General features: G+C 36.1%; 1 protein-coding gene across 7 annotated transcripts in view; it reads left to right on the forward strand.

Moving 5' to 3' along the window:
• Positions 1–15,022: 15,022 nt before the first annotated feature.
• LOC145689869 (uncharacterized) overlaps positions 15,023–21,306 on the forward strand; it is an 87,380-nt gene continuing 81,096 nt past the window's right edge. For 4 of the 7 annotated variants that reach the window (XM_081764152.1, XM_081764145.1, XM_081764151.1 and 1 more), the window contains exon 1: positions 15,023–15,145. The gene's annotated coding sequence lies outside the window, so the exon portion shown is untranslated. Of the gene's footprint in view, positions 15,146–15,344; positions 15,783–15,946; positions 16,094–17,858; positions 18,045–21,306 lie in introns of those variants that run through there. The other 3 variants (XM_081764147.1, XM_081764146.1, XM_081764148.1) reach the window with 3 other exon arrangements.

A 21,306-nucleotide genomic window follows, 5' to 3' on the forward strand; every position in this document is an offset into this window, starting at 1 on the left:
TTTCATCTGTCTGTAAAGCAAAATTTCACTGTCTCCATTGCTCCGGTGCTCATGTTGCCACATCTCGTACCTTTCCCGAACGGACCCTCCAAACCCAAATCAATCAGCTTATGGCCCTGGAAAACCTCTCCTTCTAAGAAGCCAAACGCCGCGTGCATAGTACTACACCCTCTTCTGTTCCTTCGACTCAATTCACTACGCATTCCTCTACTTCTCCTCTCCTCCTCCTTCTCGCCGTCCATTATCCTTTGCAGACACTGCAAAACTTCCTCCTCCTGTTTTTACTGTTAGTTCTACTTCTCCTGACACACCACGAAAGAAACGATCTTTTGTTCACGGCCCTCCTAATCCTTCTAAGGATCGGGTTCAACCTGTTTCAAGGCCTTCGTCGCCCACGCACACTTCTCTTAAATCAGCTTTTACTTTCCATTTACCTTTTCGTGTATCCTCTTTCTTTTCCTCTTCTCCTACAAAACTGAATGGCATTGAACTCCATTTCTCCAGTGCTCTTAAGACTATCCTTCAAGTTCTGGAAACGTCCGACACAGTTTACCTCCCAAGAATTGAATACCTGTTTACAAGTCCTGAAATCCCTACCTTCACTTTCATTATGCAACTCTTAACTGTATCCTTTCCCTCCATATTCCAATGGAACTTGCGTAGTTGCACTCACAAGATTTATGCTCTCCAAAACCTCTGTACCTACTTTGACCCTGATATTATATTCTCACAGGAAACATGGCTTAAAACTCCTTCTCCCCGTCTCCTTTCTAATTATAATTGGCTTCATGAATTTAGTGCTGATGGCTACGGTGGTAGTTTCATCGGAATCCGAAAATCCATTACGTATTTTCTCCTTCCCCCTCTTTCAACATTCTGAGATATATTGTTAGGCCGTTCGAGTTGGCTCTGTTACCTTCATCAATATGTATGTACCTCCTCATCTTCATCTGCTAGCCTCTGACTGGATCTCTCTTTTTCAATCTTTACCGTCTCCGTGGTATCTTGGTGCTGATCTTGATTGTAATCATCCTCTATGCGGGGCTACAATCGCCAATACGACCGGTAATGGATTTTATGATGCTTACTTTCATGCCTCTTGTTATCTTCTAAACGATGGCACCCCCACTCGTATTCCCCATCCATCCGAATCTCCTTCCGCTCCTGATCTGTCTCTCTGCTCTCCTTCTCTCAGTCGACTCCTCCGTTGGGAAATCTTCGCTCAGACTTTCGGCAGTGATCATTTCCCACTTCTTATCCATGCTTCCTCCCCCACACTCTTTCTCCGTCTTTGTCTTCGGCTTTATCTCCCTCTCTTCCATCATTTACTCGCCTATCCATTTCTTTAGACTGAGCTCACTATCAAACTTCCTCCAACATTTAAAATCAGCATCGCCTTCCACCTCTTCCCACGACCAAGCAATCCATTTTCGCCATAAAATTGCTATCAGCACCTGCCAATCACGCCTACACCCTTCTGTTTCCCCATCTCCTACTCGCCGTTCCGCTCCCTCGTGGTTGACTTCTGAATGTCAAAAATAAATAAATCAATGTTTCCATGCTCAGCAAACCTATCTCCGAACCCGTTCCACAACTAATTTTCTTGACCAACGTGCACATGTTCTTGCCAAACGTCATATCCGCTTCTCTCGTCGTTTAGCCCGGGAACGTTTCTGTTCTACTCTTACTTCCGGTACTAAACAGTTTAAACTTTGGTCCTTTTACCGCTCCTTTACTCGTCCGGTTCGTTCCCTTACATATGGGATAATATTTCTTCCTCATGGGTTTCCCAATTTCATGCCCAATTAGCCCCGGCTACGACTATGTTACCTCCCATTTGGTTTTCTCCTTTCTTTCAAGATCCTACTGTTACGCCTCTGGATTCACCATTTTCTCTACGTGAATTAACCATAGCCCTTTTAAAACCTAAATCCACCACTCTCGGTAAAGACGGCTTCTCGCTTAGTCACATTCAACATCTTCCTCCTCCCCTTCTATCAGAGCTTTTACATCTATACAACACCGTCTGGACCACTGAACATATTCCTCCCTTTGGACGGAATATGTAGTTCTTCCTATCTTAAAACCAAATAAAACCCCTGGGGTAGCTAATCATTACCGTCCTATAGCTCTTTCTTCCTGTTTTTCAAGAGTTTATGAGCATTTTCTTAAACACAAACTACACACACTTTCTTACAAGACTGTATATAATCTTTATTATAAATTAACTAGAAAAGCTACAGTTTCGGAAGTATATCACTTCCTTCTTCAAACTAATTCTCCAACTGAAATTATAAATAATATTATTTACGATTTCATTTGGAGAATTAGTCTGAAGAAGGAAGTAATATACTTCCGAAACTGTAACACTTCTAGTTAATTTATAATAAAGATTACATACAGCCTTGTAAGAAAGTGTGTGTGTAGTTTGTGTTTAAGATGGACACAAGGCCTTTTTATCATAATATGCATATTCTTAAAGATCGAATACAATGGTTTGTGGAACATCATAATCTTCTGACCCAATATCAGTTTTGATTTCCTGTGGGGCGATGTACTTATGACTGTCTCACTACTTTGGTTCCTGATGTCGGGTTGGCCTTCACTCAACGTAAATCTCTGTTCGCAGTGTTTTTGGATCTTGAACGAGCCTATGATACTGTTTCTTTCTATTATCTTTTAGATGAACTCTGGCAACTAGGTATTCCTCCTAAATTTCTTCGTGTAATCCATAATTTACTCATTAGAAGTACTGTCTACATCCGCATTGGTCACCAGTTATAACGACTCTATAGAAAAGCGTCGTCAACCTGGTCCGTCTGGTAAAATATAAGTTACGAAGCGATAATAACTTTTCTTTATGCAAGAATCAACTCAGATATTCAAAGATCATTAGCCTCACCTTTATTGCTTGATATGTCTTAAATATTCCTTTTTAAAACCGTGAAATACATAAATTCACTTGACTAGATCAACACATAACATGTACATAGCCACAACTATCCCATAATAATCTCTTACATATATTAAAAACATTCTTCTTTTCTGTTAATTTAAAATGAACATTCTACTAAGTATATTACATATTTATGAGCACTTTTTGCCCACGGTACAGGTAAATATTATACAAACTAAAGTATTTCGTTATAGAAAATGTCGCCCGACAAAGGGACTGAATATAAAAGTCATGAGTAGGCTTGGCTTTTATATTCAAGAACCACTGGTCTGATTAGATTAATGTTCGTACATTACATATGTTCTTTATATTTTGATCACACCTCGTATATATCTTCATGATTTTTTGGTTAACCCTCATATATATATAAAATATTAGTTATTATCATTCACATAAATACATTTACAATAAATCTTTGATTTCATTAATATTTCTCTTTTATTACATTATTATTTATTCTTTATCATTAAAAACATCGTCGCTTAGAAATATAATTAACGAGGGTGAAACACAAATTATCAAGATTACTAGTTTCGATCATTATTACAAACGATGATGTGACAAATAATATTTATTCTTTTCGGGCGCATTGTATAACAAATAAGTTAGATGTTGCAATTGTAATGTATACATAGTAGCACTAAGATGTCATAAATAAAGAAGAATTTCATTCAAGGTAGTTATTGAATAATGGATTTTATAGAATGGATCTTATTCTTAACATAATCTTTGACAATTAAACACAAATCAATCTGATATAAAGTAATTTTTTTGCCTTTAACTAATTATAAATTGAATTATGATTCTTCACATTAATAAGAAAGAATAAAAATTAAACATAACCTACGTTTGAATAATCAAATGGAAGTAAATAAATTTATTTTACAGAAACAAAAGACACCTTTTTGTTATTTGATAACCAGAATAGGGATTGATATTTCGAAATCTTGGATAGATATTGACACACGGGTAATTCCTGCTACTCTCTTTTTATGTTTACCGGTAAAATCAACTATAATAATGTTCTCAGCCTTTTGTAGCTTAGGATTCGAATAATTACTAGTGATTACTTTCCACCATGAATACGATAATAGAGAGGCGTTTGCTCCCGTATCGAGTAAATCTTCGGTACTTAATCCATTGACTTTAATAGGTATTTTAGCAGTACTATATGATTTTAAAAATACAAAATTTTCTTCGATATTAAAACCATCATTGACAGTATCGTCTTCAAACCAACAACGATTTACAACAGGTATAAATTGATATTGACACCTGTTAATTGCTATTTCCGAATAGTTATTCACAGAAACGTCATAGGAAAGATCATTTTCATAATTAGCATGAACCGGTAAATTGGAAGATAAATGTTCATAGAAATTATCGCTTAAATTTTTAGATAAATGCTCATGAGAACCTACAGCTGACATGGGTTTAACCCCTACCATATCAGCCGCAATTAGTTTAAATTCATACTCGAGTAGGGTTCCAATAGGGTACACTGTACAGCACAATCATGATTATGTCCTGTATTATTGTTTTGTACAGAAATTACTTCAATACCTGGATCTTGATGTGAAGTGCCATCTCTTATCCTTCCATTACTTCTATCCACGTAGTTCGCTGCGTTGGTGGAATTTCTCCATACATTTCGTCTATTTTTAAACCTATTTTGACTATATGGTCTAACATAGGAATTATTACGATTAATTAGGTTAGGCGGATTCCCTACATAACTTTGTCTATTTTGTTCATTTTGATTGCTAGAGTATACTCGTCTTAGGTTCGGTTCATTATTATTCACACTTCGGATATTCAAATTCCGAACAGGGACCAAATGATCTGAATTATTCTTATTTTTACCCATTCCTGATTGTGTTAGATTCATAGCATGGTATTGAGTTTCGTAGCATTGTACAAGCATTAATAAATGACTGAAACTCATACACTGTGTGGAAAATAAGATCTGCTGTAATTTAAATGGAAGCAAATTGCGAATCGATGCAATTATTCTTGATTCCGATTGCAAGGGATTAACAACCTTTAATTCATTATAGACATTTATAACAAACTCTACAATAGATTTGTGCAATCGAGGATTGAAATGTTGATTTCTAAGAGTGGCATCTCTGTTTGCCAGCAAAAAGTCATTTTCGTAATTCGCGATCAATGCCGCTTTAAATTCCTCATATGTACTAATGTGATCACGTATTGCCTTAAACCATAAGGAACAAGGTGGGAGTAATACATGGGGTATTAATTTCATGTATTGTGATCGGTCGATAGACATTATACTGCATTCGTCTTGGAACTTCTCTAAGAAAGAACTAGCATTTTCATTGCACTTACCACTAAATTTACTCATGGCTTTGATTTCGCTCATCTTGACACTTAGCTTTACCTTTCTTTTCTCACTCCTTGTTCTTGTGGTGTGATTGTTCCGGTCCGTAGCGTGCTGTGTCATGATACCATTTATATTTCGTTCATCAGTGATCTTCGGACAATTTTCCTCTAATATAATATCCTCCTCAGATTCCGGCGAAGGCGTATTTATATCCGGTGATTGGGGAAACTCGAAGCGATCACTGCCCAGATTATTGCGATAAATGGTGTCTCTAGCCTGTAACGTTTTAATTTCTTCCTGCATAGTAGCCAACTGGATCTTTTGATGTTTAACGGAAGATTCTATTAACGTTAAATCCTTTTTTACAGCACAGATTTCATGATTTTGATGATCGTGCTTTTCTTGACACTCATCGGCTAACCTTTTTAACTTCTCTTCAAACTGCGAGGATATGTCGTTCATCACCTGGACGATTGTTTGTTTCGTATCGTCTGATTTCAGTTCTATCCGTTCTATTCGTTTACTTAATTCTTCATACTGCTTGCTAGCTTCATTAAATTTCAGTTCTATCTTCTTTTCCATGGTCTGGTTAGCTTCATAGAACTTCAGTTCTATCTTCTGTTCCATGGTCTGGTTAGCTTCATAGAACTTCTGTTCCATGGTCTTGTTAGATTCATTGAGCTTCTGTTCCATGGTTTGTTTTATCTCAGTCGTCATTTGCATAATTTGTCGCTGCACAGCTAACAAAAGTCGATCCTCAGATGACAAACTTGGTGTTGCACTAATTTCACCTGGATTACTGGTATTAGATTCCTGTTGCACTATTTCACTATCCATTTTTCTTTTGATGACCTTACCGCTTCGTAATACGGTTAAGTTCGTATTCATAAATGGTAATATCCAAGTAAATTCAGCCCTACTTTCCTTCTTCGGGAACTGAATTTTCAAAAGATCCCGGGTTTGGTAAACCAAATTTTTATAACGACTCTATAGAAAAGCGTCGTCAACCTGGTCCGTCTGGTAAAATATAAGTTACGAAGCGATAATAACTTTTCTTTATGCAAGAATCAACTCAGATATTCAAAGATCATTAGCCTCACCTTTATTGCTTGATATGTCTTAAATATTCTTTTTTAAAACCGTGAAATACATAAATTCACTTGACTAGATCAACACATAACATGTACATAGCCACAACTATCCCATAATAATCTCTTACATATATTAAAAACATTCTTCTTTTCTGTTAATTTAAAATGAACATTCTACTAAGTATATTACATATTTATGAGCACTTTTTGCCCACGGTACAGGTAAATATTATACAAACTAAAGTATTTCGTTATACAGTATACTTCCTCCAGACTTATTTCCCAAGGCCTTCCTCAATGTATGTTTTAGCCCCCCTTCTATTTAGTTTATATATTGCTCGTCAAATCCGTCATCTTTCTAATACTGTTCGTGTTTTGTGCTTTGCAGATGACATTGTCGTGTATACTCCAGCCTCTTCACCTTCGCTAGCCTCAAATCTTCTTACTAAGGGTCTCACATCCTTCGCCCTTTGGTGTGATAAATATAGTTTTTCAGTTAACTGGACTAAAACACATCTTGTGGAGTTTACCCGGAAACGTTCTACTTCCCCTCTCCAATTAGTCATCCGTGGAGTTTCAATACCTCAAGTCACATCTGTTAAATATTTGGGCATGTATTTGGATTCCTCTTTGCGTTCGACTCCTCACTTTCGATTCCTACAAACCAAAACTACCGTTATATTCATATTCTCCGAATAATCAGCAACTCCCGTTGGAGTGTTCACATTCGTCACCTCTTTATCCTATTCCGTTCAGTTTACCTCCCTATGATTAACTATGACCTTCTCCTCCTTTTCCCGAAATCTGTCAAACGTATTAAAACCATCCAATCCCTTCAATATCGCACCCTTTTTCGTTTCTTTTTTACTCCCTCCCACTACTGCTGCCACAGCTCTATTTACGGAAGCACGTATTCCTCCCCTAACAATATAGCCCTATGTTAAATTCCTCAGTGATACCTTCTATCTTCCTCACTTCTTCAGTACCTCCACTGTTTTCCTACCCAAACTCCAATTATTATAATTACCTACATACCTCATCTCATCATCGTCCCTATCATTCCTCCCTTCCCTTTATTTATTACAGTTATACAACTCCTTCCCCTCTCCTAACCCTTACTTTCTCGATCTCGGACTCTTTTGCCTTATTTGTATGATTATTTTCTTTCACCCTTAGATCTCAATATCAAACTTCCCCCTTATCCTCCCTCTTCGATTGGTTCCCAATATCCCAGCATTTATATTTCGCTTTTCCTTTCCTGGCCCTCTCACTTTCCCTCCAATACCCACTATTTCTATACAAATGGCTCTAAATCACGTGACTGTGTTGGTTCTGTTACTGATTCCAAATCCCTTCTTTTCAAATTACAATCATACCCTTGGACTTCTACAACTGACCATATTATTTTAGAGATCAAAATGTTGGTAACTCTACGTACCGCTCACGGTTTTTCTACTTTCTTTATATTAGTGACAAGTCACGTGGGTTTTGTGGGCAATGAATCAGCAAACCGCGCTGCACGTGTTGGCAGTTTGGTCACCAGATTTCTCTCAAACTCACACCCTCCTCTTGCCGCTCCCATTCCCACTCTTGTAATCTACAGCGTTGAAAACATTATAAATCCCTAAGTCCTACAGCTAATTGGTACTGGCACCCTCATTCCCCTCTAACCTCCTTGCTTGGTATCTTTTCACCTCCTTCTCCAACTTTCAAATTCATATCTTACTCCAACTCCGTCTTCATGTCGCAGCTACACCCGTTCGCCTGTATCCCGCTTAGACTGTGTAGTGGACCTTGGTCAGTGATGCCAATTGAAGGGAAATTTCCCTTGGCGCAGGGAAATGTTGAGTAAATTTTGGAGAAAAGTGAAATTGCTTGTAATCTCACAATATTGCAGGGAAATTTGAACCTCTCTTCAATCATTTATAGATTGAATGTATTTACGTATCTGATTATTCAAATTAAAATTCGGTATAAATTCAACGTCGTATTTATTCCAAACATCCGTTGCACATATTTCATATAAATTCTCACAAGTTATCTTGCTTTGCATTCGTTAATATTTATCAACATTATACATCGATCAACATATTCAGTTAAATTCGAAACATTACAACGATGCTTATTTAAAATCTTTTATCAAAATTAATCCTCCCATTGTTGAATTAAATGCAATGCAATAAGATGAAATATTTCTCAATTAAATTATCACTCCAACTATTATAACAGTTTGGTTTTCCCAATTAGAAGATGTTTTCCCAACCAGAAAATTGATTGTGAGTAGGATTAATCGATGTAAGGGAAGAAAATCTGCGTGTCGTGAATGTAAATATGAATATATGGGCGAATACTGGGTCATTAGTGTGTGTGTGTTTGTGTAAGTTTACAAATTTTCTGGTAACTGTGCGCACAGAATTACAAATTCTTAAGAATTATGCATCTCTAAACTTTGATTTAGTTTGTATTGTGCTTACGAACATTCCTCGTGTACAGCCAAAGACAGTAACAACTAGAGTTTTCTTTGTAAGTGTTCGTATTCGTTTCAGTAAATATGGGAGTGCTGTTCTTAAGTAAGTACATACCAAATATATACTTAATATTTTCTTTGTACCTTAGGTTACATTAATATTAAAATCTATCATGATATCTAGGATAAAAATTAAATTTTATATTCTTTATGATTTATTTAGGTTGTCCGTCCTGACCGAGGTATTTATAGGGTTTTTCCTCAGTCACACCAGGCAAATGCAGAGATTGCACCTATAACATAGGTCCTAGCCTACACCTTTTCATATTCTTCCCCCTCCTCTATCGCGACGCCTTAGATACCTAAACAACAAGTCAAGTTCAAATTCTGCGTAAGCTCAAAGGAAGGCTGTCAGGTATCTGCTTGTATGTGGTTATAAGATTGGGTGAGGGGGTGGAAGCGAAAACGATTAAAAATACATTTACTAAATACAGTACTTGAACGGTTTGGATAAAGGGAAATTCTGAAGCTTCTGAAGGGAAAACGGCTCTGAAGGAATTGGCATCACTGACCTTGGTACAGGTACCGGTAATCATTTGTTTTTTTCATGTCCTCTCCACTCTCTCTATCGATCCCGTTCTACTCTCTCTTGTATGCAACTTAAGGTTCGGGACCTTTCTACTTGGATTTCATTCTATTCACGGCACCGATTTCTCTTCTCAATTTTTTTCTCTTTTATCTCTCTAAAAATCGAAGGTAATAGTATACATGAGACCGCCCATGTTTTCGGTGCTCCAGGATACTTCTTACTCTTGCATTACGTAGGGAAATGATGTTATTTCATGTTCAAGTGGTAACAGAACACAGAGGAAACCCAGATCATGTTGTATTCACACTCCAATAAAAAGTGTAAATACACCCTGATCTGCGTTTCTTCTGTGTTCTATTACCACTTCCACATGAAATACAATTTCCCTACGTAATGCAAGAGTAAGAAGTATCCTGTAGCACAAGACATGCGATATGCATTAAATCCCCCCCCCCCACACACACACTCATACATAAAGTACAAGGGCACTAAACATGCAGATATAAAGTTCCAGGGGAAATGTGAGGAATGAAAGTAAAAAGACAATAAGGAGCAGAAGGAGAACAAGACATGCGTTAAATCTGCCCCCCACACAGTCATAGATAAAGTACAAGGGCACTACACATGCAGATATAAAGTACAAGTGCAAATGTGAGGAATGAAAGTAAAAAGACAATAAGGAGAAGAAACCATTCATATCGAATCACAATCAAATACTAGGAGGATATATTCGAGCTACTTCCAAGAGAAACTTATCAAACCGCGTTTGTAGGGGACACTTTTTCTTCACAAAAAAAAAAAAAAGAAAGGGGTCCACGTGTGCTACGACATTATGACGCATCCCTACCACATACCTAACAAAAATTACCAAATGCATGTTACTCCAACGTCCTCCTTTTTCGGGAACTCATCCAGCTTCATGTATTAGTTATAATTACTTATGCGTCTTCAATAAAATATACTCTTTTGCACATCAAACTACGTCTTCACCACTTCAGCTTCCATTCTTCTCCTATTTTCGATCGGCATTTTTATAAATGTTGCGAGGTTCATGTAAAAATTAGGGATCGCCGGATCCGAAGATCCGGATCTGATTGGGTCCGGATCCTTTGGATCCGGATCTCGGATCTGGATCCGGATCTCGGATCTGGGTCCGGATCTCGGATTTCGGATCCGGATCTCGGATCTGGATCTCGGATTTCGGATCTGGATCCGGATTTCGGATCTGGATCCGGATCTCGGATCTGGGTCCGGATCTCGGATTTCGGATCTGGATCCGGATCTCGGATTTCGGATCTGGATCCGGATCTCGAATCTCGGATCTGGATTCGGATCTCGGATCTGGGTTTGAAATTCGGATCTGGATCCGAAATCCGGATCTCGGATCTTGATTCTTATCCAAACCCACATCCCATCCAAATTATGATAAACTTGAATATCTAAAATTCGCCGAAAGTAATTTCACGAAGTCCTGACAGTGAAGAAGAGAACAGAAAATTAAGACGAATATTGACAAGTCTATTTGTTTTCTTCATTCTACTCTAAAGATCAAATGTTTGGCTTTTTTTTTTTAAGTAAGATCCGGATGAGAGTTCGAATGTCGAATCTAGGTCCACTCTGTTGCAGGACCGAGATGAATATTTAAAATTCCTCAATGCACCTATTTCATTGACAGTTAAGAAAACATAAACAGTTAGGACAAGTATTGACTACCTTTTACGTATATTATATTGCTCAGTCTGCTCAAAATATCAAATATATACCCTACAATTAAATTTAATAATTATTTTGTAAATCACAATATGAGCACCGAGAATAAACTATGAATTTTGGTGCCTCTTATCTAGATTTGAAATTTCGGATTCATACATAGAATTAGGCTGAAATATAAATATTTGAGATCTGGAAACCGAAACATGTGCTAGTACCAAGATCGTAGCCGTTTGTACAGTGGCGTATTTACGATTTAGTTTCAGGGGGAGGCTTTGCTAACTTTCGGGGGGAGGCTTTGCCTGAAAATGTGAAAATTCTGCAAGATATTTCATATAGTTTACTATAGTAAGTAAGATTTCGGGGGGCTTAAGCCCGGAAGCCTCTCCCCTAAATACGCCATTGCGTTTGTACCTAGGTAATGCGAGCGGAAGGCACTTGCACTAATTCCGCATGTAGTTTGAGGAACACGAGAAATTAAAAACAGATAAATATTCTTTTTCAGGAGTAAGTCGCGCTTTAACATGACTTTTCATGAGTGTTGTGTTCAAATATGAAAACTGTAATGACAACTTGTTTGAAATAAAAACCTTTTCATTTTTAACAATAAAGTTAGGTACTTTCACATTGGAGAAAAATTAGCAAGGCACATACCACTGATTAGGGTGCTGATTCTTATGGAAGCTTTCACTTGAACCGGAAGATTTCCTCATGTTAGTATCGGATTGCCACAATTCACCTTGCTGAAAGACGTGGTTTATCAGGAGGTCGGACAAGATTCTTTTGAACGTAGCCTGTAGACTGCTTCTAGTCTCAATTATTCCCATATAACAAGACTAGCCATATACATAGTTGGTTCGAAATAAGTTAAAATATCACTAATTGACCTTAAGGGGATAATCGTGATTTAAATATTCGTAAATCAGAAGAGATGTGAAAGTTAAGCGGTAAAATAAATCCGATAATTCCGGAATAAAGATATTTATATGCAACGTAATGATAGCAATAAAACTCTTTATGTAACATTTTCAAAGCTAAAATTAACAGTTATCTTCTTGAAGAGGGTTTACGGCAACATAAAATATTACAAATCCAATTATTATAAGTAGTACCTCTGACAGCCCTGCATTTCACATCACCATCGCCCTTCATCCTGACAAGTGGGCAATTCACTTACCCACAATGACTTTTCAGGTGTTCCAGTGACATCAATATCTCAGTTTGGGTTTGGGATCATGCTTCGGTGAACCTTGACTATCACCATCAGCAGCTATTAGAGAATCAGAACTTATTTCTGTATTAGATAATGTGGGTAACTATAGCTTTTCGTCTACAGAAATCGGAGAGTGTATGGTATTATCGCAGGAAATATTTGATACATAAAACTTAGATTGTCAGTATTTAGGAGCAACTTTTAAAATAATCAGTTACTGTAAATGTGCTACAGATTAGCCGAGAAAACCCGACAGCCATAGTCGAGTGGTCTGCGGCATTAGGCTGTGGATCCTTTTACTGTAAATGTCTTGGATTCAAATCCCGCTTCAAATGAACGTAAGCCCGATGGTAGGAACCAAAGGACTGTCGTGCCAAGAATTTAATTTGTTTTAATTATCATAAATGCCTTCTTTATTATTAAATTTTATCCAATATTTTATTTTCAACCAGTTTGCGAAACTCAGAGCTAGCTACTTGTTTTCTTTTTAATTCATGTTCATAGTTAGCACAACTAATCACTAAGAAAAAACAATCATTTCAATAAAATTCGCCTCGCGTCTTTCGTAGCTCTAAGTTATTTTCAGCTTTTTTTAAAAAAGCTGAATGGCGTTTTATCACTTTCCCCTTCCCCTTTCCCTATTTTTTTTCTAGTTTTACCTATCTTTCTTTGCACGGATATTGCGCCTATATGCACGTGCTTAATTTGTTCGTTTACAAAAGCGGGCCATTTTCCTGCCACTATAGAAAGTAGAGTGCCCTGTATCAGAGAAATATTAATTGACGTATGTAAGTGAATATATCTGTGATGAAGTCATAATTTCTCAGTTTTTGCATCGCACATAGTTTCCTCATCCTCATTAATCTCTTCACCCCCGCTTCCTGAATTCCAGTTCTGGTATTCTTTCTTGAGCAAGGCCTATTTAATGGGAGACTGATGTCTCATGTAGGCTTATTAACTATATCATCAGCAATAAAGAAAGTAGGGTTTAATTTGCACTAATTTTAGAACATTACGTTAATTAAATAATAATAATAATACGGAGTGAGCTCAGGCTACTTGTTAGGATTGTTGCTTCGCAATTGGATTATGCCGGGTTCGAATTCGGAGACCAGCTATCCTGACTGAGGATTTTCCAGGGTTGTTCCTCAGTTATAGTGGGCAAATGCTAAGTTAGTACCTTGATCTAAGGCTCTGGAGACCTTCCTTCCATTCCTTTCCCAATGTTTTCATCTGTTGATTATTACAGTGTAAAGTGGCCTCTGAGGATGTATCTGGTAGCTTATAGTAAATAAACAATAATGACTTAATATATCTTCACGAAACGTGTGGGTTAATTTAACTATAGCCTTACAGTCCCAATAGATAGCTAAAGTTTTAATATTAATTTCCTGAATTTTAAATACTATTTTCATATTGTTTCAGCTTTCAATTTTCTCATGTATGTTCCACCGAGAATTGAACCTGAGATCACATGAACAAATGCGAATATGATAAATATTTTTGAACACTTTAATATACAAAACACAAAACGCTTCAATCATACGATGCATGGATATGTTTTGGTTACGTCCTGCAATGTATGATTAAAGAAACCTGGAGGGTGAGGAAGAAATAACAGAAATCTCTTTTATATTTACTCCTTCAACAAACTCCTGACCTCAGAAGGGCAAGCCATAAGTTAGGTAATAAAGTCGTACAACGAACACTTTTATTAATACTAATAATACTACACAACCATATCGCTCTCCTGAAATTCTCGTGTGTATGTTTAAAGATCTACTGTTGTTCCACGCCAACCAGTCTATATTTTTTGTTGTACCTTCGAAGTGAAAGATTTGTTGATGGTTGGACTCTAGTGAGTCAGAAACCACTATTAATAAAGAGTTTGTTTTGTCCAGTATTCCTGCGATTAGAAGGGTCTTATCTAAAAGATATTTCATTTGTATATGAGAAAATAAGAAAGTTTATGTAAGAAAGTAAATATTGCAAGGTTAAAATAACATAAAGAACAAAGGTAGCACAAACGCGTTATGGAAACATTTAAAAGCACAGCATCCTACTATATTAGTGAATCCAAAAAAAGTTTTGACGAATTTTAGATATTCAATTTTATCATCAAAATTTCAGATGTAGGTTTGGATACGAATCAATATCTGAGATTCGGATCCAGATCCGAGATCCGGACCCAGATCCGAGATCCGAGTTTCGGATCCAGATCCGAGATCCGGACCCAGATCCGAAATCCGAGTTTCGGATCCAGATCCGAGATCCGGACCCAGATCCGAGATCCGAATTTCGGATCCAGATCCGAGATCCGAATTTCGGATCCGGATCTGAGGTTCGGATCCGAGATCCGGATCTAGGTCCGGATCCGGCAAGATCCGGATCTCACTGGATCCGGGATATCCGGATCCGAAAATTTTTGGCCATCCCTAGTAAAAATGCCATCGCACGTAGGCGGAACCTCTGCCTACAGCTGCAGGACGTTATACGGCCCGCAAGAAAATTCCCGAATATGCAAATTAGCAGTAAGTGAAAGTAAACAAGAAAAAAACAAAAAACAAACTACCCGTTGCGTTCAGCTCACAAAAACCTCTACACAATGACGCAAACCTGTACGGAAAAAAACTCAACCTAATACGGAAAGAACGGATTCTTTGCACAAAAACCGCAAAGCAATCACGCTAGACCTGCTACTACTGCATACATCTCTCAAACATTTGCACATCACTAAACGCCTAATGTAAATAAAGGGAGAAGAACAACAAACAGGTACGTTCCTTTTTATTTTCGTATCACTCGCGAAGTAAATGAATGTGGGTTTGTTACCCCCTTTTTAAGTTCGTAGATACTCAATGAATAATCCCTAAAAGTATAAGCGTCCAGCTCCTTCTGGAACTGATGGGGTCTTACGTATACTATATCCAAATCGAATGTTTCCCTGTAGTTCATAGTGTTTTCTCTCTTATCAGCCGCTTTTCTCTTCCTCATCGTGTTCCGTACTCGAGGATAGTTCTTACTCTTCCACCACGTACAGAGATGGTGGTATGTCATGTAAAAGTGGTAATAGAACACCTAAGAAACCCAGATCATATTGTGCTCACATTGGAATATGCAGTATGAGTACACCGTGATCTGCGTTTCTTATGTGTGCTATTACAACTTCTACATGAAATACCATCTCGTTTGTACGTAATGCAACAGTAAGAACTATCCACGAGCACAAGACATGCAATATGCGTTCAAGTCCCTCCCCTTGCGCCCCCCCACACACACATAGTGAAATATAAAGTACAAGGGCACTACAGAGGCGCACATAAAGTGCACCGTACTCGAGGATAGTTCAAACTCTTGCACCACGTACAGAAATGGTGGTATGTCATGTACAAGTTTCAGTCGATAAGTAAATGTAAGTCGCTTTGTTACCCCATTTTCAAGTTCCTAGATCCTCAATGAATAATCCGTAAAAAGCTGAACTTTGTGAGTCCTCTGGAAATGATGAGGACCTGTTCTATACTATATCCCTTTTTTGTTGTTATCTCTGTAAATTGACGATAGGTCCTATTCAAGACGATGGTAAAATTTCTTAATCATATCTGACATAACAACAGTGAATTCAAGTGACCGTGTTCTTGCTAACAGAATATACGGCCCTAGAAATGGCTTTCTGTATGTTTCCATTACACAAGTCTCTCGTTTCATTATTTACTTCGCTACCAGGTAATGAGACACAAATGCTGTTTGGAGTAACATAACTTTCATGACCATCGCAGCTACAAATGTACTTTGTGTTTTCGCGTTGTTCTAATTTTGACATAATACTTCTCAATCGCTTAATATTATTATCTAAATGTGCGAGCAAATTTTTCCATGTATTGGACTTATTTTCAAGATTTATATTTAAAGGTGCTAGAACCTCAAGTTCATCGGCAGATCTAAACTTTTTGGGGGCTTTTTGAGGTTTATTTTCATTAGTTTCTACGTTTAATACAGTATTATCTACTGTATGTTTCTTTCTACATTACTGCCTTCTAATTCAGACGGTTCATTCAAAGTTGATAGAACTTCTGCTAAAGGTTTGCTTAGACTTCAAAATCGTCCTTTTCACTGTTCGATGTTTAATTTCATTCTTTTCGGTCATTTGTTCAATACTTCAAAATTTATTCGCCGCCTCATTACCTTCTACTGAAATGTATTTTGTGACAACAAGCGTTACTTGTGCTAGATGATACTCCTTAACTAAAACATCTTCATTATCATTGTTACGTTATAAACGTGAGGCCGCTTACTATAAATTTTATTTGTTATTAGTGTCAGTGCCCAGCGTATTACATTTTCATTTTCGTAATCTAATTCTAATTTCCGTGTAGTTTTACTATACGGATCCATAGTATGATAATAGTAGAACTAAGAGCAAAAGTAGCAGTAGGAGTAGGGACGGTTTCGAAGCCCTGCAGGGGTTCGTTGGGTTCTGTTTTTGACAGTAAATGGGCAAATTAAAGACTTTCCCACATTGTTTCGTGCATTTTACAATTGTGGATCCATATAATAAAACTGCACCCTAATTTCTTCTCAGCGTGTGCTAAATAAAGATTTTCACCACGGATATATATATCTTTCAACTTTTTGTACTCATTACTTTTACACAGGCCGCATACTCTTTATTCTATTTCTTTTTGAATTTTCTCCCTAGGCCTATATACACAATTGAAGTTAAATTCTCTTTCACTGATAGTTTCCCTTGCAACATTTTTTGATCGTATCATTTTTGTTATAAACATCTATGTTATTTTAAATTTTGCACAGTCTTATCATTATATTTGTATTTCTCTATAATAGTTGTGTTTTCTTTGTCAGTTTGATCTCTGATATGTATTAACTCTAAAGCGAACATTCGGATTTAATTTAATTTTAGTTTCACAAATGTGTAATTTGTAAATAAAAACAAACACTGCAGTACAATTATAGGTTAATTCCAATTTACAACATCATTCATGAAAGTGAACGATTACTTTACTTTTCATTAATACTTCACTTTTAACTTCCTGGATAGTTTAACGTGTCTCAAACTGCATATTAACTTTTTGGTTACTTCGTTATAAATTCTTTTGCATTGCCTTGGTTTTACCTTACATCTCAGTGTAACTAGCCTGGATCCAATTAGCATCATCCTTTATTTGTGTATTTAAATTATTTACTAATTTGAAAAACTCTTTAAATTCTGTTTCTGTTGGCATGATTACACTGAGAAGATACACATATAATAAACAGAAACAATAAATGGTGTTTAAATACAGTAAATTTATTTCTTTTTGGTTAAACATAGTCCTTCTTCGGGAAAGCCAATTATATAGCGGGACCGTTGTTAGTATCCGTTTCATTCGTAGTACCAAAATGCACAATGGGACGATACCATCTACCGAATATAACGTTGGTGAGAGTTCGTGGTATCCAAACACCAAGTAATGACAATACGGAAAGGTTTAAATAGCATTAACTAGTGCCATCCAGAGATGGAAGGAAACCAATACTTACAGTAAGTCCCTTGGTGTATTCTTCGTAACGTCTCACATATCCTGGGGATGTCAGAAATTTAACGTCAACAGTGAATTCATAAAATAGGTCCTAATGTTGGACAAAAATTGCTGTTTTATTGCAGTGCGTCGACAAGGTAAACTCATAAAAAGATCTTCTAAATCTAACACGTAAATAAGCATTTAAAAATATAGTTTGCAACACACCTGACAAGAAAGTAACATTAATAATTCATATTAATGAGCCATGCAATTTAATCAATACTATTTTATTTCATTTTAAAATAAACCAAAAATGTATTTCAAACTTTTTGATTTTCATTCTCATTCTCAAGAGCAAGAAAGAAGAACTTCACTTCTTTAAGTATTAATAAATTATTGCAATTCAGCTTTTGGTCCTACAAAAGATTACGAGCGCCAGAACAGGCAGAAGACGCACCTGGAATATTCGGAAGTTTTACATGTCATGAGAATTCTTTGAAGTTAAACATTGTGTTGGACTTAGAGATAATGATTGTATCTTTTAAAGAATTTATTTTTTTGAAAGTTTTTCTTTAGCTCACGGTGCACTTCAAAACACTAGCAAATCTTGAAGTACAATATTATAGCAAAGATGAGACAAAGGCATTCCCAAGAATCACGGGACTTTCTTTTTCCTAGACTGATGTTTATTTGATAGAGGCCAGCCTTTTTGTAGAACCGGAAGGAAAATTTACAAGTTCGCTAATGTATGTTAGTATTTTGTTAAGTTAGATTTTAAACATTTCACCCCCTTCGTCTGAACAGAAACCTTTTACCATATGAGAACAATTAGATCTCGAAACCTAGAAATGCAAAAGTTACGTATCATACATCCCAGTTAAGTTTGACGTTTCCTGTTTATTTTGTTGTATCATATTTTATATTGGGGAAATATGCCAATAATAAAAAATACATGACCTATAGCATAAGTGACAAAAAAATGAAAGTTTAACGAGACATACTCAATTGATTGTATGATTTTTGTGTAACTCAATGTACTTCCTTGACAAGGATTAGGTGGTGGAGCAGCAATATGCTGAACCTCACCCGCTTGAATACAACCTTTTTCAATTCAATACATTCATGCAAAAACGAAGACGTGCACTATGTTTCACATATTGAATTTATAAATTTTATTTATTTATATCATAATTTTTACTCCCTAGAATTTATCAGTTAATGGTATGAACTTTTTTCGTAAAAAAAAAAGAAGCAAGTTTATTTACAGAATTCGTTTTTGTGACGGAGTTTCTTGCGAAATGTGTTTTTCTGAGATTAGCTTAGTAATTGCATACATTGGAAAGTCTTCCTCGTAGGTACCCTCCTTTGTACAATCAGTCGGTCCCAAATAATTTTCACAAATTCAAAAGGATAGTTTGTTACTGGTAGTTTATTTATTTATTTATTTATTTATTTCATTTTCCGCCATAAGAACTTAGCGTTCATGGCTTCGACAAGAAATACAGTTACTATTACAATGAATAATAATAATAATAATAATTACAAGAGAAACGTTACAATTAATAATACAATTATTTAAAAATATATATATAATAATACATTATATATAATAATAATAGAAAATATATACGTAACAATAAAAATAAAAGTGCATTTAAAAAAAAATATAAATTGTATATTGTTTTATATATTTCAAAATTCAAATAAATCTTAATATTTACATTACAAAGAAAGATCAAACTGAAGATATTCATCTAAACCATAGAAAAGATGTTTAAATAACAGTAACTTGAGGTGCCTTTTAAACTGCAAGTTTGGCATTCGTTTGACACGATCTGGTAATTTATTATAAAGTATTATTCCTATGTGGTGTAACGAATTTTGAGTTCTTGTTAGGCGGAAATTTTTTTATATGAATATGATTGGTTGTTCTTGCGTTGTATTGGTGTAGGTCCGAATTGAGTTGAAATTTACTTTTATCATATGTATGAATGATGTTGTTTCGAGAATGTATATACACGGCAATGGTAATATTTTTAGTTTCTGAAACAGTGGTCTACTTGGTGTATGGAACGGAACTGATAACATTATTCGTAACATTTTCTTCTGCATTGTAAATACTTTCTTCGCATAACAGGTATTACCCCAGAAAATGATTTTATACGATAGAACTGACTGGATCAATCCGAAATAAATTGTTTTCAAGGTTTCTGTAGTTAGAATCTTACTAACTTTACCTATAAGATACATTTCCGCGCGTAGTTCTCTTGTACGGTTTTCAAAAGTTGACCCTAAGCATTGAAACGTGTGAAATACCCCAGCATGGAAAAGACTTGTGGCACTTTCGCTGAATTCGTATTCCAGATTTAGGGGTAAGACGTAATTTAACGCCATTTTTGCCTTAAGACAGCATCAACATGGCTATCTGTTATAACAGCAGAACACTAAGGAGCATTTCCGCTCACACAGTAACTAAATTAGAGTGTATAAATTCTAAGGTATAACTGAAGATTGCTAACTCTGTACAAATATAAAAGAAAACGTAAATTTTGATTTGGAAGACGATTTTATATGTGATCGAAGTCTTTTGAAGTACTATGAGACGGGGTTACTTTGCACATGATTTAATTCATTGTAAAGAAAGTAACATGTAACTTACAAACCCAATGATTTAGAATACTGTAATTTAAACATATAATAGCTAAATATGTAAGGAAAACATTTGTGCAAGTTCATTAGTAAACATTCAGTATGACCATAGTTATTGAAATATAAACTTTGGTGCAAAGTAACCCCTTAAGTGCGGTTACTTTGCACAACATCCAGAAAAGTATGTTCAACATACGAACATAACTTTTCTGTGCAACGCTTTCGCTTCAGTATTTATACATTTTACTTTCTACACAAATTGCATGCAGTCTACAAATATTGATATTAGAATGGTGGTACCGGTATCAGTACTTAGTTTGAATTATTGACATTTGTAAAGAAAAGTATGTATTTTCTGGTACATGCACAGGAACCGCATTCTAATAATTTGGCATATGTCTCACAAAAATGTCAACTCAGGAAGAGAAAAAAAAATCCCTGCGAACTGATTTGCCTTGGTTATTCCTTATGTTCAAGAATATCACCCCAACCGTAATTAGTGGAATATTTCCAGGATTTGGGACTTTCAGGCTGAAACCCAGCCAAACTGCCTATTTTTTTTTTTAAAAAAATATATATATATAATGTTAGTCATTCCTATGCGTATAAGGTGCAGGCCATCCCCCCAAAAAATGTAGTAATATTTAATATCTAAAAAAAAATAGTCTTTGTGAGTGAAGCCTCTCCCAAACTATTTTTCTGGATCCGCCACTGTTCATAATTATTGTCCAGCAAGAAATTCATTCCGGTATCTTCCTAAATACGATA

Source organism: Thermobia domestica, chromosome 7, assembly GCF_964235325.1.
Source record: "Thermobia domestica chromosome 7, izTheDome1.hap1.1, whole genome shotgun sequence".
Classification (NCBI taxonomy): domain Eukaryota; kingdom Metazoa; phylum Arthropoda; class Insecta; order Zygentoma; family Lepismatidae; genus Thermobia; species Thermobia domestica.